Genomic DNA, 25359 nt, shown 5'->3' on the forward strand with positions numbered 1-25359 from the left:
GAAAATTAATGAACTGATTTTGCCTCAACGCTTTCCAACATATGGAGATACGGCTTTTGAAGCAGAGCTGACAAAGCTAATGCTCAACTGCTTCTGCTATGCCTCGAGCTTTCTTCTTGTGCAGGAGACGACACCGTTCCATTTTCCAGCGACAAACTGATGGTGCTAACCTGTCCGACTGCCAGTACATTCACAACGAGAGCAACTTTTTTCATCAAGTACAAAACAGAAGTCACACGTTTCATAATCCTTTCGAGTGCACTTTATAATACTCCATCCATTCCATAATCCTTTCGGGTAGTATACTGTTCAAACTGAGGTTTTGTGTGCATACATAGCAGATAAAAGGGTAGTACGTACGGTGGCATGGCAGATTTAAGACATTGATCTACACTCGGCTCCTCATCACACACCTTTGCTTCTTTTCAAAAATCCAGAACACAGTAGATATTACAGGTGCACAGCAAGTGCGCATTCAATTTGCGGTGCTTACTTTTCAAAAATCAACAACTATCATCCATTTGCGGTTAGGCTAGTCATAGTGGGAGTAACTTAGGTAGTAACATAGCGCACCTCGAGAATTTTTTGCTTATGTGGCAAGTAGTTAATGAAAAGTAGTAACATAATATGTTACTGTAACATAGCGCTTTTCAAGACAACATGAGTCTACAAGATATTAAATGAGGCCACATATGATAGTACTACTATGTTACTTTGCAATATGAAGGTAGTAACTTAGACTAGTGTCATATGCATGACACTAGTCTAAGTTACTTCCCACTATGACCAGCCTTACAGTTATATCACAAAATGCACTGCGACTCATCTGCGGTTAATGTTTCTCCTCAAAAGGCCGGTCAATGGACAGAAAATCAGTACAAGCCCATCATTGTCTGCAAACACCAAGAACGGGGTAGAGAATCAGTTGATTGCGACGTGCTTGCTTGCTTTCTTTCCATGTGAGTTTCTAAATCTCTCTATCTAATGACACCGAGGCAAACGTTTTGACCATTGGTTACTGGATGGACGGCCTTTCGAATCAATGGGCGGCACCAAAGATTTATCCACCTTGCACTTGCACGTCGTCGAGAGAAAGCTTCTACTAGTACCGAGAAGTCGAGAACGCAGGCAGTCGAGGTTAGGCTAGGCTAGGCAGGCGGGGCCGGTGATCCTATCCTGTGATCGCGATCGCCGGCTGCTGCAAGTCACCAGCTGGAATTGGATCGATGTCTCGTGTACACACACAAACAACAGTGCGGAGCAGATCGCACGTAGCTGATGTGCGCGTGCAACCGCAATCACATCCATCACCTCACCGGTTTCTTCTCTTTCCGTGAGAACAGAGGAGACTTTCCCAATTCCCATCGTTGTCTGTCTAACAAATACCTCACCAAATCACTGTGGCTGTATTTAAAGCTGAAAATTGTTAACCATCATAACTAAATCAGATTGGCGGAGCGGAAGCCTGGTGGGCCCATAACGCACAGGTCCTAGGATTGAAACCTGACTCAAATATATTTTTTAATCATTTTTTCACCACAATTACTTTCACTAATCTGCTCTCTCTCTCTCTTGAAGAACTTATTGTTCAGGTTCCCATATACCTGTCCTCTCTCTCTCTCTCTCTCTCGAAGATGATGAATTTTGACGTCTTATACACATAATGTGCTTCTTCAAAAGCAAGGCAGTCAGATTGATGTACTCTGAATTTCCAGTGACAGCGCAAAGCCATGCTTGGACCAACTACGAGCAGAAGTTATGAACACATTTAACTGGACTGTTGTAGGCAAAGAAGATGAAGAATGATTTCAAAACTCCAGCATTCGGAGATTGTTCCATGGCAGCTTGTTGAAGCGAAGAAGACAATCGAATGCTGAACCGGTTCTTTCTACCACAAGGCTTATCCTCAAGCAATGTTCTGATGCAGAAGATGGCACTGTATTTGTATTTATTTGAGAGAAGTTCACATTTCAACCTCGAACTAACCACTCGGTTTGATTTACAGCCCTGAACTACGAAACCGATTGAAATACACCCTGAACTAACTACGAGGTCCAAAACTCAACCCTGGTCTCGGTTTTGTGTCGGTCAAGCGGTTTTGACCAAAGTCAACACCGACTGGACTGCTGACTAGGCACCTAGGAAATAAAAAAGAAAAAAAAAACTTCTCTCTCCCTTGTCCCGCAGCCGTGCGAGCTGCAGAGTTCAGGCGAGAACGTGAATGAGAGAGAGAGTTTTGCGCAGTGCAAAGTGTCGCTGCTTTTCTTGTTTATCTCTGAACTTATACAGAAAGCAAAAGTGATCGTGGCTTCAGCCACGCCCCCACGGACGCGATCGTGCCATCCCACGATACCACGGCGTGTTGAGCTACTGGCCTCACACAAAATGTGGGCAGGATCCGGCTAGTCCGGCTAACTGAATGCTGATAGAAAATCTGACTAACTAACTGAAACTGACAGCTAACCTGACAGCTAGATTATTCAACAATCTCCTCCTAATCTAGATGTTCCTGATGTCGACGATCCCGATCCTCTCGCGCATAGCCTGGAACCTGACGCGCCCAAGCGATTTGGTCAGAATATCAGCGAGCTGATCGTCGGTGTTCACGTACTCCACGGCGATCTTGCCGTTCTCGACGCTCTCCCTGATGAAGTGGTAGCGCGTCTCGATGTGCTTGCTTCGCCCGTGGAACACTGGATTCTTGCAGAGTTGGATTGCAGACAGATTGTCCACAAGAAGAGTGGTTGGTGCAGCTTCCTTCCCGAGCAGATCGGCGAGCAACCGGCTCAGCCAAACGCCCTGGCAGGCTGCCGTGGCGCCGGCAATGTACTCAGCCTCGCACGAAGACAAGGCAACAACCTTTTGCTTCTGCGATTGCCAACTCACCGGGCTTGAGCCGAGGAAGAAGATGAAGCCAGAAGTGCTCTTCCGATCATCAACGCCCCCAGCGTGGTCGGCGTCGCTGTACCCAATGAGAGTGCATCCTCCTTTGTTGGTGAAGCGGCAGCCAAAGTGAATTGTCCCGGCGATGTACCGGAGGATGTGCTTGACAACACTCATGTGCTCCGTCGTCGGCGACTCGAGGAAGCGACTGACGTAGCCCACAGCGAACGAGATGTCCGGACACGTGTGAACTAAGTAGCGCAGGCTACCCACCATGCTGCGGTACGGTAGAGGTGGGCGTCCGTCGGTGGCGTCGAGCTCTCCCTGCTCAGGCGTAGACGTGGCTCCATGGGGACATGGACTGTCTTGCAGTCCGACATCCCAGCACGCTCCAGGAGCTTGGTGGCGTATGCCGCTTGGCACACGGTGATCACGCCGGGGCGCTGGCGTACCTCCAGCCCGAGATCGCTCATCTGGAAGCGACGAGTCATCTCCCCCTTGAACGTGTCGATGGTGGTGGTGCTGGCCCCGGTGATGATGAGGTCGTCGACGTACACTCCGAGCAGCAGCCGATCGTTGCCGGTGCCGCGGTGATACACCGCATGCTCTGACAGAGTGCGTGTGAACCCAAGTTCAGACAGCGTGGTGTCCAGCTTGGTGTTCCACGCGCGCGGGGCCTAACGCAGCCCGTAGAGAGCTTTGCGAAGCCGCAGCACCTTGTGCTCGCCGCCGGTGTGGGAGAAGCCTGGGGGTTGCGCGACGTAGACCTCCTCGTCCAGATCGCTGTTCAGGAACGCTGTCTTGACGTCGAGGTGGTGGACCTCCCAGGACTCGTGCGCCGCGATCGACAGCAGAACCCTAACGGAGTCCAGCCGCGCGACCGGAGCAAAAACCTCGTCGAAGTCGATACCGACGCGCTGGACGAAACCCTTCACCACGAGCCTGGCCTTGTGCTTGACGACGTTGCCGTTGGAGTCTTTCTTCACCTTGAACACCCATTTGAGGCCAATTGGGCGTTTACCTGCAGGCAGATCGGTGAGGTACCAAGTTTCATTGTCCTCGATCGCCCGCATCTCATCGAGCATGGCGATCCTCCACCTCTCATACGGCTTCGCTTCGGTGAACATGGTAGGCTCCTCGCACGCCCCAAGATGCAGCTCACCGTTCTCCATCGCCAGAACATAGTCCTGTAGGCGAGAGTTCGGCTGAAAGATGCCATCCCGTGCGCGCGTCGTCATCTGATGAACTGGTGGCACCTGCTGGACAGGGGCAGCGACACATCGCTTTGCCGCTTCAGTGGCGTTCTCTGGTGATGGAACAGCCGTGTCCGGCTCCTCGACGGCAGGCGAGTCGACAGGCGGTGTGCTGTCTGTGTCGGGCGACGCGCTGCCAGCACGTACTGGCGAAGAGCTCGTACTTCCAGTATCAGCGGCGTGGCAAGCCGCGCCCGTGTCACTCCGACACGGCATGGTGAAGACGTCCTCGACGGTGAAGCTGCCGTCGCCGCCGTTTCCTTCCCAGTTCCAGCTTGCCGTTTCGTCGAAGACGACGTCCCTCGAGATGATGACGCGCTTGGCCACTGGATCGAAGAGCCTGTACGCCTTTGTGCCCGCCTCATACCCGAGGAAGACAGCTTTTGTGCTGCGGTCGTCGAGTTTGGCCGCGTGCGGCGAGTGACCTTGGCGTAGGCGACGCAGCCGAAAGTTCTGAAGAAGTGTACCGCCGGTTTCACGCCGTGCCACGCCTCATAAGGCGTGCATCCATCGAGAGCCTGCGTGGGCGAGCAGTTCAGCAGAAACACAGCCGTGGTGACTGCCTCCCCCCAAAACTCGTTCGGCACGCACCTCGCCTTGAGCAAGCACCGTGCCATGGCCACGATGGTTTGGTTCCTCCTCTCGACTACCCCGTTCTGCTGGGGCGAGTACGGGGCAGTGAGGTGTCGCTGCGTCCCTTCTCCTGCACAATAAGCAGTGAATTCCACCGAAGTGAACTCACCGCCTCTGTCCGTGCGCAGTGTGCAGAGCTTGCGGCCGGTCTCCGTCTTGACGGTGGCCTGGAAGTTCTTGATCGTGGCTGCAGCTTCGTCCTTTGAGCGCAGCAAGACAAGCCACATGTAACGACTCATGTCGTCGACGAGGAGAAGGAAATGGCGCTTCCCGCCGTGCGTGGCCGGCGAGATTGGGCCGCATAGGTCACCGTGCACCAGGTCGAGGCGGTCACTGGCGCGGTAGCTCGCTGTTCGTGGGAACGATGCGCGACGCTGCTTCCCGAGCAGACAGCCATCACACACCTGATCCACGTGCTGGATTGAAGGGAGCCCGCGCACCATGTCCGACGACGCCAGCTTGCGGAGTGCGTCGAAGTTGAGGTGGCCGAACCTCTCGTGCCACGTCCAGGCCACCTGATCGACGCGAGCGGTCATGCAGACCGGCTTGGAGAGCGTGGCTGGGAGCTTGTACAGGCGGTTGCCGTTGCGGGCAACGCGCGCGATCAGCTTGCCGCTTCTGTCCCGGACCAGAAGCAGACCGCCGTGGATCGACACCTCGCAGCCCACCTCATCGAGTTGACCTACAGAAATGATGTTGTTCTGCAGCTTTGGGATGAAGTAGACCTGGGTGAGTGCTCGATGACGTCCGTCTTTTGCGACGAAGAGAACGGTGCCGCGCCCGCATATCTCAACTGCGGAGCCATCGCCGAAACGAACGTGCCCCGTGATGCCGGTGTTTAGCTCGGAGAAGGCGTCGCGGTCGCCGGTCATGTGGTTCGACGCTGCCGTGTCGATGTACCACAGGTTGTCGCGTCGTGCCGCTGCATCACTGATAGTGACGTTGGCGTTCTGCTCGTCGAGGAAGACCTGGCCACCTTCCTTGTCGTGGTCGGGGTCGGAGCTGAGGGAGACGATGTGCGCCATCAGGAGACTCCCTTCTCCTTCTTCCTCGTCCACCCGCGCGATGTTGGCCTCGTCGCGCTGCTTCTTGCGACAGTCACACGCCCAGTGCCCGTTTCTGTTGCAGTAGCGGCACTTGTCGTCGCGGGTGGCCACGCGCCCGCCGTTGCGGGGCGGCGCGCCAGCCTGGTTCTTGCCCTCCTGCTGTCCGCGCCCACTGCGGTTCTGGTTCTTGCCCTTCTGCTGCCCATTGCTGGACTGGCCCTCGCCGCGCTGCTTGTACCGCGCTTCCCACTCCTCCTCAGTGAGGAGCAGGCGAGTTCCTCCCGCGCTATCTTCTTCCTCCAGGCGCTCCTCAACCGAGCGAAAGCGCCCGGTCACCTCCTCAAGCGACAGCGTGCTGACGTCGAGGAGGGTCTCGATGGCAATGGCGACCTGGGAGTACTTCTTTGGAATGACGCGGAGAAACATACGGACAACCTTCTAGTCGCCGACGGTGTCGCCGAGCGTGCGCAAGTTGTTGACGAGGGCGGTGGCGCGCATGGTGAACGCGTCGATGGTCTCGCCCTCCTTGAAGGCAAGGTTTTCGAAGTCCTTTCGGAGCTTCTGAGCGGTGGCCTCGCGTACCCGGCCCGTGCCCACCCGCATGGCGCGGATGGCCTCCCAGGCCTCCTTCGCCGATCGTTTGACGACGATGGACCCGACCATCTCAGGCAGCAGGCCACGGGGGATGGCGGCCATGGCGTACTTGTCGTCGCGGAAGGTGGCTGTCTCCTTCCCTTCGACCGCGTCCCAGAGTGCCGCGGCCTCCATCTGGACCTGCATGACAAGCGCCCACTCGATGTAGTTCGTCGCCGTGAGCATGGGCGGGGGGCCCGTGCCTCCGGGCTCGCGCACCAGGCGCTCCTGGACGACGATCTCCTGACCGTTGCGTCGCGTCGAGCTCCTCCCACGCCTCATGTGCGGAGGAGTGTGCGACCGATCGCCGGTGTCAGCGTCGCGAGCCGTCGGAGGAGGCGAGTCGGTGGCCATGGTCCCCAGATCAACGGGCTCTGATGCCAATTGTCCTGCAGCCGTGCGAGCTACAGAGTTCAGGCGAGAAGTGAACGAGAGAGAGAGAGTTTTGCGCAGTGCAAAGTGTCGCTGCTTTTCTTGTTTATCTCTGAACTTATACAGGAAGCAAAAGTGATCGTGGCTTCAGCCACGCCCCCACGGACGCGATCGTGCCATCCCATGATACCAGGGCGTGTTGAGCTACTGGCCTCACACAAAACGTGGGCAGGATCCGGCTAGTCCGGCTAACTGAATGCTAACAGAAAATCTGACTAACTAATTGACAGCTAACCTGACAGCTAGATTATTCAACATTCCTCCTATCCCTTTCTCTTTCTCCGCCACAGGGTACTGTGGATGCCCATATCTTGCTACTGCTACTGCTGCCGCTGCCTGTAGAAAGTGAAGTGATGAAGAATAGACAACTGTATGGTTGTTTGGATATGGTGTTTGTGGATAACCAGTTTTTCTTAAACGTAAAATCTGTTATAACCACCTAAAACCTTGCTTGGGTTATCCAATGAAATCGTGGATATGGATAATCTGGTTTGCTAAAAACTCAAAAAGTCAGTTTATAGAAAAACGACTAATAGACGTTTTTCTATAAACTTGTTTCCTGTATACTATGGCTTTCACGCCGTCCGGTGCCTCGCACAGAGAATTGCATCGGCTTATTGAACTTTAGCGTTTGTGTCGTCTTCGTCATCTCCACTGTTATGTTTGCCATCTAATTCTACGCCCCCGCGCGTCCATGTCGGTGGCCGCGGTGGTTGCCGCCGACGCCGACGACGACGTCGAGCTCCGCGGCATCGACGATGCGAGGCTGAAGGCTGGTACCCGACGGCAATAGACTCCGGCATAATGGCAAGAGATGTGCGCAGTTCCTCGTCGGTTCGTGTCGTGGTCGCCGACAGACCATGCTGCCATGGCCGGCCGTGTCTCGACCGGCTCTTCATGCCCGGCTTGGTCGCTGCGGTGCTGGTTATCTCGTCATGCCCGTTCTCAAGACATCCATGCCCAGCTTGGCTGCGTCTCTGCCACCATTCCGCTCCGCACCGAGCGGTGCACCTGCGTTGCTATACTGCTATATGTACATCTTGTCCACCTCGAAGCCATTGTTTGTGCTCGTGTATACATATGACAAGTCGCGTTTGGCAGAAAAGTATGTGCGTCCGCGTTATGTAGCATACGGACAAACAGGAGAAGTATGCAGGGAGGCCACGAGCGAAGCTTCATGGCCTCGCGTGGGAGGAGCGCGAGGTAACTGAGTAATTGTGTTTTCCTTCTTCTTTTTCTCCACCCAAACAAGAAATTATATATACTTATCTTAACAGAAAAACTAACTAAAACTGGTTTTCCTAAAAATCCTCCTAAAACTCGTTTTCCTAAATCTCACATCTAATTCTGGATATCCAAACAACCACTAAGTCAGCTATTTCTAACTAACTCAGCTATGCACGGCTAACCACCCACGCATGCACTACTACCTGATGGACAGATTCCAACACTGCCGTCCTGAGCTCCGCTGACGCCCTTCCTCGACCACTCCTAGCCGTCCATCACGCAGTTTTCCCGGCCATGCAGCAGCGCCGCCAACTTGAAGCAGCTCGGTGGCGAGGTCAACGGCGTCGGCGCCCTTCAGCCAGCACCCGTCGAGCGCGTCGGGTTACTTAGCTGTCCAGTCAGCGTTGACTTATGGCAAAACAGCTTGACCGGCACAAAACTGAGACCAGGGTTGTGTTTTGGGCCTCATGGTTAGTTCGGGGTGTACTTTGACAGGTTTCGTAGTTCGGGGTTGTAAATCAAACCGAGTGGTTAGTTTGAGGTTGAAATGTGGACTTCTCTCTATTCATTTTCAGCGACAAAATCACGGTTCTAACCTCTACCTTTCGCGTGAACTTTACAAAAATATACAGTTAAAAACTTGATGATATGCATCACCTCAAAATAAAATAAAATAAAATCTAGGTTTGGCGTGTACTCCCTCCGTTCCAAAGTAAGTTAGTTCGGAAGTATTATTTTTAGGAGCTAAAGGTAGTAGGGCAGCACTGCAGAGCATCATAGATTCATTCATAGGCCATCAGGAGCTGCAAATTCCCTAGAGATTTCCACTAAAAAAGAAAACCCTCTTAATACAGTGGTCTTTTACATACACTTTTGCTTCTTAGAAAATCAAAATACAACAGGTAATACAAGTTTCCAGCAAGGTGAAATCTGCCAAGGGCGTTTGCGGCGCGTACTTTCAGAAAATAAACAGATACCATTTTTGGTTACAGTAATATCAGTAAACACACTGCTATCATCATGGTAGTAAATGCGCAATGTGTGTCCTTTCTTTTACCGATTTTCGGTCCATTGACCGCCTTGAAAAGAAGAAATATATAGATTCATATGTATTGTTGAACCAAAGCCTAATGCATCATTCCCAGCAAGAAGAGAAAAAGGCCTAATGTATTACTGAATCTGATCCTACATGCTGTTGCTCGACAGGTTTACAACTTTGAACTTTGGGACAGGTGTAAACTATGGCCATGCTAGGAAGTACACACTGAACAAACACTGAATACAATGTATAAATACTTATGCAAATTGCAAGCTTTGGCATGGCCACTCTTCTTTTTTGCGGGTGTTGGCATGGCCTTTCGGTCCTTCAAATCCAATAGTTTTGCTCCCAATGGACCAAGCTTCCTCAAGTCCAACTTCAATAGGGCATCACGAACAACAATATTTGAAATTCCACTGAGTCAATGATATACTTGGCGACTTCAGCGTACAAGGCGCGATTTTATGGTCACCAGTCGACTGTCGTTTTGAAGCCGGTAGTCCAAAGCAATTGGACTCCTACTAAATGGAAATCCGTTGCACCTCTTGATTATCAGTTAAGCTGTCTGTCTCCGTTAGCTTAACAGGTTGGCCTGCTTAAGCCACCGAAGAATCCATCCGTCCCAAAAATCTCTAGCTCTCGTGTGGGGTGTGGTACTGGTACCGGGGAACACAACAATGCTTCTGCTGGAACCAGGACCTGAGTGCTTGTATATAAAAGTTTAGATTCAAGTTATGACAAGGGAAATCAAAGTGGCGCACCGGAAGTGTTGTGGGCCCATAACCCACAGGTCCCAAGATTGAAACTTGGCTCTGATAAATTTGATATTTTTTCATTTTTCCTTTCTTTTGTCACAAGTATTTCCTCTCATAAATTTGACTTATCTTGTTGTAACATCCTGTCACTTCGGTGAGTTTGCCACTGCCGTGTCATGTTTGCTTGGATCAAATTCAAAGATGGGCGAATTTGAGATTTTACAGAGCATATGTTCCTTCAAAACTGATGGTAAAATTCCAGTGATGGTGCGGAATGATGCTTGGACTAACCATGAGGACAAGTTACGAATACATCTCCAGTGACTGCTTTAGGTCAACATGTAGTAATAGAAGTGATTCGGCCTCAATGTTTTCCAATACTGAGACGTAGATGGGCACCACAAAGAGTCAACAGTTTTTCAAAAATTACATCACCTGCTGTTGGACTAAATGTCACAAGGGGTAGAAATAAAAGGCCACAACAACTCTCATGGGAAGTTTGGTGAAGGAATGATGTCTAGCCACACACCATGTCCATCCGCTAATATTCTATAAATAACTACCTTGCCTGTGTGTGAGGAGAGCGACATTGGTGAGCGGTGAGCATGATGAGTGTCACCAGTCACATAGTGCAATTTCCCGGGGAATGAGATGCATTCGGAAATTGATTGGGACTTCGAAGAACATGCCATCTCTGAAGTCTTCATCTAGAGTTATAGTGCGCACATAGCCAACTCTACACTGTTGAGTTGGTGCGATTTAACGTGGACAATTTCAAGTTTGAGATTACTCAGGATAGTGACACGGTTGAATTAAGCAAGCCATTTTTCTTCAAGATGCTTACCTGAGTGCTCTCTCAAGGGCACCGGTCTCGGATTCACAGAGTTTCTACAGCCGTCTAGGGCAGCGAGGTTTTGTTTAAGGGTGACCGGCAGCTGCAGTCCAAGGGCCGCCTGGGAACAACATATCCTGCAACTCATTTCAATGGAGTGTTAGGGCTCCTAATCCCATTTTATAGTGAAAGGAATTACTCTGTTTATTCACAAAACCAAGAACAGGACAGGCCAAAACCTGCTACTCCCATAATCTATTCACATTCAACAAGTACAAACATGAAGCTAGCAAAGGAATAAACAACCAGAGCTTTCTTTCCTCCTTATTGAATTCACGCTCCAGTCAACTCATCCAAAAGTATGAACTGATGAAAAGAGATGGGCAATATATTTCAACACCCCCCTCACGTCTCCTGCAATGGCACCAAAGAGGAAATAGAGAGTCCCAATATCCTTGTGGTTAATAGGGAAGAGCCATAGAACCAAATTTGTCATTTGCTATTTTTTATAAACGAAAACTTTCCTTATAAAGAGGGGCCCGGGGGCTGGAAGAGAAAAGAAAGAGGGGCCTGCCCGGGGGCTGGAACAGAAAAAAAAAGAGGGGCCCGAGGGCTGGGAGAGAAAAGAATAAGAATTACTAAGCTACCCCACTCTTTTTATCTTCTAATTCCCTTCTATGATCCTCCGACTTAAACAAGAGTAGAGCATACTCGTGCTCATCCCTTTCGAGACTTGCTTTACTCTTGGGGATTTCTTCCCACCGGATCCTCTGTTCCACTTCCAAGCACCTCCTTGCCAAGCTTTTCGCCTCAAGGAAATCACAGTTGTGGGAAACATGGGAAAAGAAAGCTGATCCTCTCTCATTCTCCTGCAGATTATGATAAGATCCTTGGAGAACAGTGAAAGAATTGGTTGCGTGAATATGGTCTAGATAGGAATGAAGCGCTTCATCAACCAAGTAGCGCTCAATCGGTAGATAAGGCCCCACTCTTTGATAAAGTGCCACAAATTCCTGAATTACATCTTGTCGCATACTAGAGAGCTTTTCTTCCATTAGGAAGAGCTTAATCCGTCGAGGTATGTCTTCGAGAGGGTCATTGTGATCCAGCTCGTTCTGAATGAACTTAACCTATCCTGGATAGCAATATATTTCAACACCCCCCCCCCCCCCTCCCCTCCTCACGTCTAGACTTATTTAGTCCTTAGACGTGGGATTTATGTAGGCCGCAAAATCTTTTTTTATACTGCGTTGGCAGGGCCTCGAACTCAAGACCTCCTGGCTCGGATACCATATTGAATTCATGCTCTAGCAAACTCATCTAAAAGTCCGAACTGATGAAGAGAGGTAGGCAATATATTCGACACTCATGTTACAGTTAAAAGTCGGTGTACAACAATCTCTTCAAAATACACAAGTCGACATATAGCCAGAAGAAAGGGAAAACGTCCACTGTTAATTCACTTCACAGTACAAGCAACCCAGGTTAGTGGTCTTCAGATGGTGCTGACCCTGCACTTCTCTGGTGGGAAGACATGCTCCATCAGCAGGCGGCCGGCCCGTCGATGAGGACACCAGGAATCAATCTGCCCCGGGTGCCGTGTCCATGTGGATTGTCACCGTGCTCAGCCCCCGCCTATATGACAGATGCTAGAAGGTGACCATGGCGGCGAGATTCTCAGCAACCTTGGCGGTGCTGTCCTCCTCTCTGGCGAGTGGAACTTGGCGCCTCTGACGACGACCGTGGCAAGGAACTTTGGCATGTGGTCCAGGCCCTGGCGTCGGTCGGTGCAGACCGGCACCACCCACCGCCGCTGCTGCCACAGGTTGTTGAGCTTGACCACCCTGGCGCCGCAAAGGATTCAACTGCATGATTGAGACGGGAAAGCGAAGATGGGATCGATCGGCTGGGTAGGAATGGGTAAGAGAAGCGTTCCCTCGCCTACTCGCCTACTCGCGTGCATTAATTGGATGCGCTAGCCAGCAGTGCGACGTTAATTTCATTCTGCCTTAAGTTAGCTAGGAGTTCTGTGCAAAGAGAGCCTAACGACCCGAGTTCAATTTCTAAAATTGACAGGTGATGCATAGGGGTTTTCTCCCGTTTATTGAGGATCAAGTTTGGTGTGTGGTGAAACCACTCATCAAGAAATATCTTGATACTCATTTAAAAAAAATCTGAGAACCATGTTTATCTTGGTACTCATACTAAAATGGTCGTATGCATCCCTAGTTGGTGCAGAGGCCGGGAAGTGAAATTCTCCCCATTTTAAGACAAGGTTCCGGCAAAAAAAGGAATGCTAGCCCCCCCCCCCCCCTTCGCGTCGCCTCCCCCCGGGCGGCGCCAGGGGCCCCGAAACCCTAGCGCCGCCAGCACCTCCTTGCCGCCCCCTCCTACCGCCACTGCCGCCGGCGTGGGCCGCGGTGGCAGCGGGCCCGGTGCCAAAGGTTCCTGGGCGGGTGGATGCGGCGGATCCCATCTGAGGCGGCGGGTGCGGCCCTTCTCATGCGATCCAACAGCGGCGGCTAGGACAGCGAATCCGGGCTGTGCGGCGGGGGCCGGAGCACCATCGCCGGCGGAGTGGCGGCCTTGCATGGACGGCGGTGGTGGCAGCGCCCCATCCGGCGGGGCGGGCTGTCCTTGTCGTGATGGTGACGGCGGTTACTGCGGATCCAACGCCCCGTTTGGATCCGTCGCAGGGAGGCCTTCCGCCGACCGGCGGCGTGTGGAGGGACCGGTGAGGAGATGTCGGATCTCCGCCGGAATACCGACGGCGACATACGTCTTCATGGCGAGGTTCCGCTCGGTTCCAGCCAGCCACGAGGTCGGGAAGACGTGGCTTCCGGTGAAAATCGCGCCTGACTGCAGTCTTGGCGGACGATGGCGGCGTCTCAGACGTCGTTCCCTTCTGGAGGCATCGTCGTTGCAGGTCACATCAACCTGACCAGGAAGTTTCAGGGGAAACCCTAGATCTGGGTCTACCGGATCGGATGATGACGGTGCCATCGGTATCGTTCTCCCTCATGGCGGCATCGTTTTGGAGTAAGTGCTGGTTGGAGGGGATAAGAGGAGGAGCGGTGTTTCATCTGCTCCATTGATGACGGCGGATCTCGGCGGCATGGCGCAGTGGAGACTCGGTGCCTGATGAGCGGAGGTGGACTCGCGCAGGAGGGTGACGCTGCCTGGTGTCGTGGTGGCGTCGGCGGCAGTTAGGCCGGGCAAGGTTGATGCAGCAGTACAGCTCTGAAGATGGATTGGTGGCAGGTGGCTACGGCGGCCTCATACCCGGCAGGCGTCCTGGTTGAGAAGCACGCCGGACTGGTGGGTGCTCATACCTGGCAGGCGTCCTGGTTAGGACCTCAAGTCTTAGATGTTAGGTATGGCTGCATGGTCTGTTTGGTATTAGGCCCAGACTTTCAGCGCCCCTACATCAACTAGATAGGGATATCGACAGATGTTGCTTAATTTGGTGGCTTTAGACTTATTGTTGTATGACCCTGTAAGGTCTTGTGTCAATAATTAATAAAATGGCCGTATGCATCGTCCAGATGCAGAGTCCGGGGGTCGTCCTCCTTTTCTAAAAAAAAGCTAGGAGTTCTGTTAAGCAGAGGGTCTAGTGAGCAGGCGAGGAAACACTTATGTTTCCCATTCTTAACTGAAAGCTAGAGAAAGATAGATGATTTGCTGCACGGTTTTCTCATCGACATCACGGGTATAAATACATGTACAAGGGCTGCATGGATCAGCTATCCACCGAGCTAATCTAGGAAGAAAGGATAAATGGATAGCTATCCTATATATGCGCTAACAAACTGGCTGCCATGGCAGCGTATAGCACGGGCAGTTTCAACACTAACAAACTGATTGATCCCATCTTCGTATGCGCCCATCCCAATCCTGCAGCTGAATCCTTCTCGACACCAGGATGTTCAAGCTCAAGCTTAACAACCTGTGCCAGCAGCGGCAGTTGGCGGTTCCGGCCTACACCGACCGGCGCCAGGGCCCAGACCATCCGTCAAAGTTCCACTCCATGGTCGCCATCAGAGGCGCCGAGTTCTGCTCGCCGGAGGAGGGCGACACCACCGAGGTGGCGGAGAACCTCGCCGCCATATAGATCGTCCGGCCGATGACCACGAGCACGCAGTGGGGGTGCGTGAGCTGGCACGCATGGGAATATCTCATGCTGGCACATCGATCTCGTGCATGTATCGTAACAAATCTTGTGGATTTCTTCCCCTTGAGTTGAGAAATTGTTCATTCAAATCACGAATCAGTACAGAGTAGGTGACCCTTACAAGCACACTGAAACGCAAAAACAAAGAACTATGAACATCTAGAGTACCCTAAAACAATCCTAACACAAGAAGATCTTCGGAGCCCTGTGTCATCATCCCTGAATCTTGAGGGAAGACCCCTGCAGCAGAAGGATATGCAACCAGTCGCAAACATGTCATCATCTTCGACCACGGTACAGTTGCCGCCACACTGCTTCCTCCTTTCTTGACACCAGCGCTGAGAGGGCATGGACATCAATCCAACACACCTACAACAGCCGTCGCCATCTTTAGCTTTGAGTACCGCGAGAAGTGTCCCTTCCGGAAGGAAGAGAACTCGAGTCATCCGACCGTTCCAGCACCGCGGCCGGGCCATCCGCCCAGGCAAAGCAGGATCTCCCACCAGTATCAGCACAGAGGAAGGAGAAGAACAGCAGCAGCAAATCATACCTACAAGGAAGAAGAAGGGTCTTTGTCTCCCTGAATCCATCGCCCATCTGAGGACCCAAACGGCCAGTGCCGATGGACCTCCAGCCACCAAAGCCCGCGACCTCGACGAGACCCGGGGATCCCTAACTCCGCTGGCTCCTAGTCGAAGGCAAAAGCCTCGCCTGACCGCGAACGGAGCTCGGAGAAACTTATTCCGACGCGACACCACCGCAACGGCCTCGACAGCATCTCCCTCAACCCTAACCCGACCACACACCCACCTAACAAACAGACCTGGGGTTCCCCCTCCCTCCCGCCGCCGGAGCGGCCGATGGAGAGAGAGGGAACCGGAGGTGTCACCGGCGGCGCACAAGGGCCTCGTCGCCTCCTGATCGCCTCGTGCGATCCGATCTCGAATAGATTGGAGCGGTCGATCGAAACAGAGTTGGACCATATCATATCTCGTCATCATTATTTTTTGGTTGCCAACCACACATACCACGTGGTCACAAATCTAGTAGAATAATTGACCATTAAATACATAAAATCGGGTAATTATACGAATTCCACGGGAGGAGCACTATCTCCCATAATGCACATGCGCACAGCACAAGAATATCTCACCCTTGATTCATGTACCAAGAAAAGGGAAGACTCCCAAGTCCAAGTTTACATCAAATAATTACATGTCCGGATTCTCCGACACCACCGGTAGAACTAGCTACTACTACTCGCGATCTAGCTTACCATCCTCTGCCTCAAACCCTACTGTGTTGCCTTTCATGTGACCAGCCTTTACCCAAAGAATACCCTCCTCCCTAATCCTAAGTAACATCACGGGTAGAGACGGGGCAAAACCATTGAACACGATACCGTTTCGGTGCTTCCAAAGAATCCACATCCCAAGAAGGCATTTAGCGCGAGTCGGTGAGCTGAGCATCGATCCTGTCGAAGGCACCATTCACCGAGGCCTTGTCCAGCTTTGTGCTCAAAATCTGGGCGGCCCGTGATACTCCCCATCCAATGTCAGAGCTGTTTAGCAAAGACACAACCCACCAACAGGTGTTGAATAGTTTCGTCGTGTTGGTTGCAAGGGGGGCAGGTGTCCTGGTGTGGTAGTCCGCGGTGAGCCAAACGATCCGACGTCCAACATCGGTTCTTGAGGGCCAGCCAAGCGAAAAAATGGCACTACAAGGGTGCCCTAGACTTCCATGTGAACGCCACTGTCGTAGAAACCATAAGCCCCATGAATCTGGCTGCATAAGCTGATCTAGCTGAGTACTTTGGAGCACAAATGTGGTAAAAGGATAGTAACATTGTCCTGAAGGAAATATGCCCTAGAGGCAATAATAAAGTTATTATTTATTTCCTTATATCATGATAAATGTTTATTATTCATGCTAGAATTGTATTAACCGGAAACATAATACATGTGTGAATACATAGACAGACAGAGTGTCACTAGTATGCCTCTACTTGACTAGCTCGTTGATCAAAGATGGTTAAGTTTCCTAACCACTGTCATGGGTTGTCATTTGATTAACGGGATCACATCATTAGGAGAATGATGTGATTGACTTGACCCATTCCGTTAGCTTAGCACTTGATCGTTTAGTTTGTTGCTATTGCTTTCTTCATGACTTATACATGTTCCTATGACTATGAGATTATGCAACTCCCGTTTAGCGGAGGAACACTTTGTGTACTACCAAACGTCACAACGTAACTGGGTGATTATAAAGGTGCTCTACAGGTGTCTCGAAAAGTACTTGTTGGGTTGGCGTATTTCGAGATTAGGATTTGTCACTCCGATTGTCGGAGAGGTATCTCTGGGCCCTCTCGGTAATGCACATCACTTAAGCCTTGCAAGCATTGCAACTAATGAGTTAGTTGCGGGATGATGTATTACGGAACGAGTAAAGAGACTTGCCGGTAACGAGATTGAACTAGGTATTGAGATACCGACGATCGAATCTCGGGCAAGTAACATACCGATGACAAAGGGAACAAAGTATGTTGTTATGCGGTTTGACCGATAAAGGTCTTCGTAGAATATGTAAGAGCCAATATGAGCATCCAGGTTCCGCTATTGGTTATTGACCGGAGACGTGTCTCGGTCATGTCTACATAGTTCTCGAACCTGGAGGGTCCGCACGCTTAACGTTTCGATGACGGTTATATTATGAGTTTATGAGTTTTGATGTACCGAAGGTTGTTCGGAGTCCCGGGTGTGATCACGGACATGATGAGGAGTCTCGAAATGGTCGAGACATGAAGATTGATATATTGGATGACTATATTCGGACACCGGAATTATTCCGGGGGTTATCGGATATATACCGGAGTACCGGGGGGTTACCGGAACCCCCCGGGGGTTATTGGGCCTCATGGGCCCAAAGTGGTGGAAGAGGAGAGGCAACAGGAGGTGGCGTGCGGCCCCCCTTACCCCAATCCGAATTGGGAAAGGGGAGGGGGCGCGGCCCTCCTTCTCCTTCCTTCTCTCCACCTCTTCCTTCCCCCTTCTCCTAGTTGGAATAGGAAAGGGGGGTGGGGGCAAAACCTACTTGGAGTAGGATTGCCCCCCCTTGGGCGCGCCTCCTCCTCTTGGACGGCCCCCTCCTCCTCTCCCCTTTATATACGGAGGAGGGGGGCACCCCATAGACACAACAATTGATCAAGTTGATCTTTTAGCCGTGTGCGGTACCACCCTCCACCATAGTCCACCTCGACAATACTATAGCAGTGCTTAGGTGAAGCCCTGCGTTGGTAGAACATCAACATCGTCACCACGCCGTCATGCTGATGAAACTCTCCCTCAACACTCGGCTGGATCAGAGTTCGAGGGACGTCATCGGGCTGAACGTGTGCTGAACTCGGAGGTGCCGTGCGTTCGGTACTTGATCGGTCGGATCGTGAAGCCGTACGACTACATCAACCGCGTTGTGCTAACGCTTCCGCTTTCGGTCTACGAGGGTACGTAGACAACACTCTTCCCTCTCGTTGCTATGCATCACCATGATCTTGCGTGTGCGTAGGAATTTTTTTTGAAATTACTACGTTCCCTAACATGTCCCTTCTCTCTTTTTCTCTCATTTTTCATTTTTTTATTTGGGCCTTTTCTCTTTTTTTATGGCCTCTTTTTTTTCGTCTGGAGTCTCATCCCGACTTGTGGGGGAATCATAGTCTCCATCATCCTTTCCTCACATGGGACAATGCTCTAATAATAATGATCATCACACTTTATTTATTTACAACTCAAAAATTACAACTCAATTCTTAGAATAAAATATGACTCTATGTGAATGCCTCCGGCGGTGTACCGGGATGTGCAATGACTCATGAGTGATATGTATGAAAGAATTATGAACGGTGTCTTTGCCACAAATATGATGTCAACTACATGATCATGCAAAGCAATATGAAAATGATGAAGCGTGTCATAATAACGGAACAGTGGAAAGTTGCATGGCAATATATCTTGGAATGGCTATGGAAATGACATAATAGGTAGGTATGGTGGCTGTTTTGAGGAAGGTGTATGGTGGGTTTATGGTACCGGCGAAAGTTGCGCGGTACTAGAGAGGCTAGCAATGGTGAAAGTGTGGAGTGTGTATAATCCATGGACTCAACATTAGTCATAAAGAACTCACATACTTATTGCAAAAATTTATTAGTTATCGAAACAAAGTACTACGCGCATGCTCCTAGGGGGATAGAATGGTAGGAAAAGACCATCGCTCGTCCCCGACCGCCACTCGTAAGGAAGACAATCAATAAATAAATCATGCTCCGACTTCATCACATAACGGTTCACCATACGTGCATGCTACGGGAATCACAAACTTTAGAACAAGTATTTCTCAAATTCACAACTACTCAACTAGCATGACTCTAATATCATCATCTCCATATCTCAAAACAATCATCAAGTATCAAACTTCTCATAGTATTCAATGCACTTTTATGATTGTTTTTATTATACCCATCTTGGATGCCTATCATATTAGGACTAATTTCATAACCAAAGAAAATTACCATGCTGTTCTAAAGGACTCTCAAAATAATATAAGTGAAGCATGAGAGAACAATAATTTCTATAAAATAAAACCACCACCGTGCTCTAAAAGATATAAGTGAAGCACTAGAGCAAAATTATCTAGCTTAAAAGATATAAGTGAAGCACATAGGGTATTCTAATAAATTCCAAATCATGTGTGTCTCTCCCAAAAGATGTGTACAGAAAGGATGATTGTGGTAAACTAAAAGGCAAAGACTCAAATCATACAAGACGCTCCAAGCAAAACACATATCATGTGGTGAATAAAAATATAGCCACAAGTAAAGTTACCGATAGAAGAAGACGAAAGAGGGGATGCCTTCTGGGGCATCCCCAAGCTTAGGCTTTTGGTTGTCCTTGAATTTTACCTAGGGGTGCCTTGGGCATCCCCAAGCATAGGCTTTTGCCACTCCTTATTCCATAATCCATCAAATCTTTATCCAAAACATGAAAACTTTACAACACAAAACTTAAACAAAAAATCTCATGAGCTCCGTTAGTATAAGAAAACAAACCACCACTTAAGGCACTGTAACGAACTCATTCTTAATTTATTTTTGTGTTAAACCTACTGTATTCCAACTTCTCTATGGTTCATAACCTCCGATACTAGCCATAGATTCGTCAAAATAAGCAAAGAACACACGAAAAACAGAATCTGTCAAAAACAGAACAGTCTGTAGTAACCTGAAGGTTTCGAATACTTTTGTTACCCCAAAAATTCTAAAATAAATTTCTGGACGTGAGGAATTTATCTATTAATCATCTGCAAAAGGAATCAACCTAATCGCACTCTCCAGTAAAAAATGACAGCAAATCTCGTGAGCGCTAAAGTCTCTGTTTTTTACAGCAAGATCACAAAGACTTTCGCCAAGTCTTCCCAAAGGTTCTACTTTGCACAAACACTAATTAAAAGCATAAAACCACATATAAACAGAGGCTAGATGAATTATTTATTACTAAAAGGAACCAAAAAGCAAGAAACAGAAGTAAAATTGGGTTGGCTCCCAACAAGCGCTATCGTTTAACGCGCCTACCTAGGCATAATAGCAAGAATAAATCTAGGTATTATCATCTTTGGTATGCAATTATTAAATAGAACACTTATAACCCTTGGGAGTTTCCTTTTTATTAATGATCAAACTCCTAGGCAAGAAATCAAGAAATTCATTTGCAGCAAAAGGTTCTTTAATGATATTGGAGAAGTTGGGGTGAACACTTATAGATTTGAGATCCACAATTTCCTTACTAGAAGTTTCACCCTTATTTTTAGGAACATATATAAATTTGGCAACCTTGGCAGTAGGAAGATTTGGAGTATTTTTAACGGATGAAAAGGCAGATCCTAAATTAGTAATAATATCCTCAAGTTTACCAATTCGTGTGGAATCTAGATCTACTCTTTCGTTGACTATAGGTTCTTTTTCCTTAAAAAATTTCAGAGTAGCTCCTACCTTAGATCCATATTGAGTGATTTGGTTGTGGATCTTTTTATCCAAATTTTCAATCAACTCCACAGAGGCAACTTTATTTTTGATAATTTCAAGCCTTTTCATCACATGTTCCAAAGTTAAAATAGTTTCATTTAACCAAGAGAGGTCATGTAACACCCATGATGCGGCTATATCTCCCATGTGTCGGAGCACGACTTAGAGGCATAACCGCATAGTAGGCATGTCGCAAGAGGGGTAATCTTTACACATCCCATGTACTGAATAAGAAAGGGATAATGAGTTGGCTTACAATCGCCACTTCACACAATACATGAATATAACATTACATCATCCAAAAATACAATAAAGGTCTGACTACGGAACTCGTTTAAGAAGACCACCCCTAATGCTAGATCCCCGATCGCCCCAACTGGGCTCCACTACTGATCACTGGAAACGAAACAACACAACGTACACGATCTTCATCGAGCTCCCACTTGAGCTCAGTTGCGCCATCTGCACTGGTTTCATCGGCATCTGCAACTGTTTTGGAAGTATCTGTGAGTCACGAGGACTCATCAATCTCACACCCACGAGATCATGACTATTTAAGTTTATGGGTAGGAAAGGGGTAGTGAGGTGGAGCTGCAGCAAGCACTAGCATATATGGTGGCTAACATACGCAAATGAGAGCGAGAAGAGAAGCAATGCAACGGTCATGAACTAGAGTGATCAATAAGTGATCCTGAATCTACTTACGTTCAAACATAACTCCAAAACCGTGTTCACTTCTCAGACTCCGCCGAGAAGAGACCATCACGGCTACACACGCGGTTGATGCATTTTTATTTAGTTAAGGGTCAAGTTCTCTACAACCGGATATTAACAAATTCCCATCTGCCCATAACCATGGGCATGACTTTCGAAAGTTCAAAACCCTGCAGGGGTGTCCCAACTTAGCCCATCACAAGCTCTCACGGTCAATGAAGGATATTCCTTCTCCCAGGAAGACCCGATCAGACCCGGTTACAAGATATTTCGACAATGGTAAAACAAGACCAGCAAAGCCACCCGAATGTGCCGACAAATCTCGATAGGAGCTGCACATATCTCATTCTCAGGGCACACCGGATGAGCAATCCGTACAACTAAAACCAACCCTCAAATTTCGCCGAGGTGGCGCAGCAAGGGGCTCTAGTTTGGACCAACACTCAGAGGAGCACTAGCCCGGGGGGTTAAAATAAAGATGACCCTCAGGCTCCGGAAACCCAAGGGAAAAAGGCTAGGTGAGGCAAATGTAAAACCAAGGTTGGGCCTTGCTGGAGGAGCTTTATTCAAGGCAAACTGTCAAGGGGTTCCCATTATAACCCAACCGCGTAAGGAACGCAAAATCAAGGAACATAACATCGGTAAGACGGAAAATAGGGCGGCAAGAGTGGAACAAAACACCAGGCATAAGGCCAAGCCTTCCACCCTTTACCAAGTATATAGGTGCATTAATTAAAATAAGAGATATTGTGATATCCTAACATAACCATATTCCAACATGGAACAAACTCCAGTTTCACCTGCAACTAACAATGCTATAAGAGGGGCTGAGCAAAACGGTAACATAGCCAAACAACGGTTTGCTAGGTAAGGTGGGTTAGAGGCTTGTCATGGCAATATGGGAGGCATGATATAGCAAGTGGTAGGTATCGCGGCATAGCAAAAGAGCGAGCAACTAGCAAGCAAAGATAGAAGTGATTTCGAGGTTATGGTCATCTTGCCTGAGATCCCGCAAGGAAGAAGAACGAGTCCATGAAGAAGACAAACGGACATAGTCGAAAGGATCCTCACAAACGCGACGTTATCGGAACCAACCCGAAGAAGCAACACCAGAAAGAAGCAAACCACATAGTAAACAACCATCACAAGCATGACATGATGCACAACCAAGTATGTTGCATGTCCCGTGTAATGAGGCATGGCATGGCAAAAAAATGCACAAGCAAACCTACAATTAAGTGGAGCTCAATATGCAACGAGTTGCATATTGACGGAACACCACATTCATGTTATTTAGTTCGATCTCGTTATATGTACCCAACAATATTAAATGTTGATTAACATGGCAAGAGATGAAGCATATGAAAACTACCTATCGAGGCGAGTTTAAATGAGGCCGGAAACAATGAACAACAATTCCGGTAAATCCCCATATGCATATTTTAGGTTTGGTACTGATCTGCCCTAAACCAAATTTTAGAGTTGTTAAACATGCAAAGTAAGTACACCATGATAAACTAGGCATTTTTCTACCCCATTTACATATAAAGATTATTTAAATCCGAGCTATGGTTAATTAGTTATGAATTAAAGTATTTTAGCATGTCATTAGAGCAAATTAAAGCAAACATCAATTTAAACATTTTTAACATGCATGAAAGTTGGATATAATGAAACTAGACGAGATTCTAAGCATTTTTCATATTAAGTTTGTTTAGTTCCGATGCACGGTTGATGAGTTTTTATTTGCATGAAGTGCAAGGGTTTTTCTGCAATTATGTAAATCCCTGGTTAATTATCAAATTCACAGAACCAAAAAAAAACAACCACTGGGCTGAATCTTGCTGGCCCGATAGCAGGGAAAAAAGGGGAGGGCGTTCATGGGTGGCCTCACCATGGGCCTTGGCACGATACTGTGGAGGAGGCGGCCTGTAGGGCACGGACGATTGGGCCTTGGCGCATTCGCTGGCGGGCTTGGGGGAAACTGGATCGAGGCAAGGAGGCAGGCCGTCGCAGCGCTCTGGTCAACGTAGGCGAGCGGAGGAGCTGGCTGCGTGCGTTCTCCTCCTGCTCGATGCAGGATGCAGGGGAGGCCGACGATGGCGGGAGGACCGACGAGGGCTCCGGCGAGGTGGCCTCAACGGGGGCCGGCCGGAAGGGACTAAGACAGCGGGATTCGGTGGATCTGGGCACGGGGATGGAGCTCCAGCGGCGCGGCGGGAAGCTTCGGGCAGCCATGGCGTGGTCTCTCTGACGAAGCGGCGGTGCGGGCATGGAACTGGCGATGACGAGGAGGCAGTAGCAGAGGGTGCTTGAGGCAGAGCCGGAACAAGATAGGTGAAGGAGAGGGACGGCAACGCGAGCTGCTGGGAAGACGTTGTCCATGACGGGCGTCCTGCGAGAAAGAGACAGAGAGCCATGCGTGAGAGACCGAAAGAGAAACGTGAGGAAGGAGGAAGGAGAGGCGATGGCGCGGGGCAGTTCCTTGTGGTGGCTATAGCTGCTCCGCCCGGCAAACTCCAACGGAAAAACACCGGCGAGGAGGAGGTTCTCAGGCGGCTGGGTTGGAGGAGATCGAGGGGAGGAGTGGCAGCTGCCTGCGGGTGGAATTTGGCGGTGACGAGGGGGTTGGTCCGGTTGGAAATTCGAGGGGGATTTTTGGTTTTGGGGAGGATCCCTAGGTGGGAGATAGTGCGGCGGCGGCATGGACAAATGTCCTAGATTTTAGGGTTAGACTAAGTTAGGTGAGGTTGGACTATAAATAGAGAAAGGAGGGAGATTTTGATCACCCGATCGAAATCAGACGGCTGAGAAGATAAAGGTTAGGAAGTCCAAATAATAAAATGGAGATGTTTTTTAGATGTTTGGGGATGATCCGGACCCAACGGTGACGACAAAGCGGGTCGAGTCTGGGACAGCTTCCGGACGCGCGCGAGGGGTTCGATGCACTCTGCAGAGAGGGTTTCGGACCGTGCGATCGCATCGGACAGCTCCGGATGCAAAGAGGGGTAGGAGGATGGACTAGGTGGGCTGTGGCGAGACTGCGAGGGGAGAAAAGAGAGAGAGGGCCCAGCATCTGTTTCCAGAGACTGAAAACGTCCGACGTTAGACTGGCTATATTGCCGCTATAGTTATCCGTTGGGGCGTCAAACGGACTCCAAATGCGATGAAACTTGGCAGACGGCCTACCTACACTAAAATAGGACCGCACGCCAACTTTCAATCCATTCCGAGAACATTTTATGGCCACTTATAAAAATAATATTTCGGACGTGCCGCGGGCGTGTGCAAGTGTGGTTGGGCTCAGAATGGGCAACGGAGAGGACGGGGAGTCCTGGGCGGATGCAAGTTTTGAAAACATGATGATGCAATGCGGATGGTGACATGGCAACATGCAAACGAATGACAAGGCAACAACACGAATAGCTGGAAGACACCTGGCGCAACGGTCTCGGGGCGTCACAACACTCCACCACTACGAGAGGATCTCGCCCCGAGATCTGGGATGGCACCGGAGAGAAACGAAAGAGGAAAGAGAAGAGGTAAAACTAAGTTGCTTCTTTGACAAACGAGTGAAACCATGAACCTTGAGAGGTTGAACCCTTTGAGAAAAGAAAACAACGGAGATGATCGAAATTGAAAACACTCTGTTAGAAAAGAGGAACAAG

At 49.5% G+C, this 25359-nt stretch overlaps 1 pseudogene; it reads right to left on the reverse strand.

Moving 5' to 3' along the window:
- Positions 1-11364: 11364 nt before the first annotated feature.
- LOC125516434 (uncharacterized) lies at positions 11365-13325 on the reverse strand (annotated as a pseudogene).
- Positions 13326-25359: the final 12034 nt, after the last annotated feature.

Source organism: Triticum urartu, chromosome 6A, assembly GCF_056163025.1.
Source record: "Triticum urartu cultivar PI428250 chromosome 6A, HENAU_Tu73, whole genome shotgun sequence".
In the NCBI taxonomy this organism is placed as follows: Eukaryota; Viridiplantae; Streptophyta; class Magnoliopsida; order Poales; family Poaceae; genus Triticum; species Triticum urartu.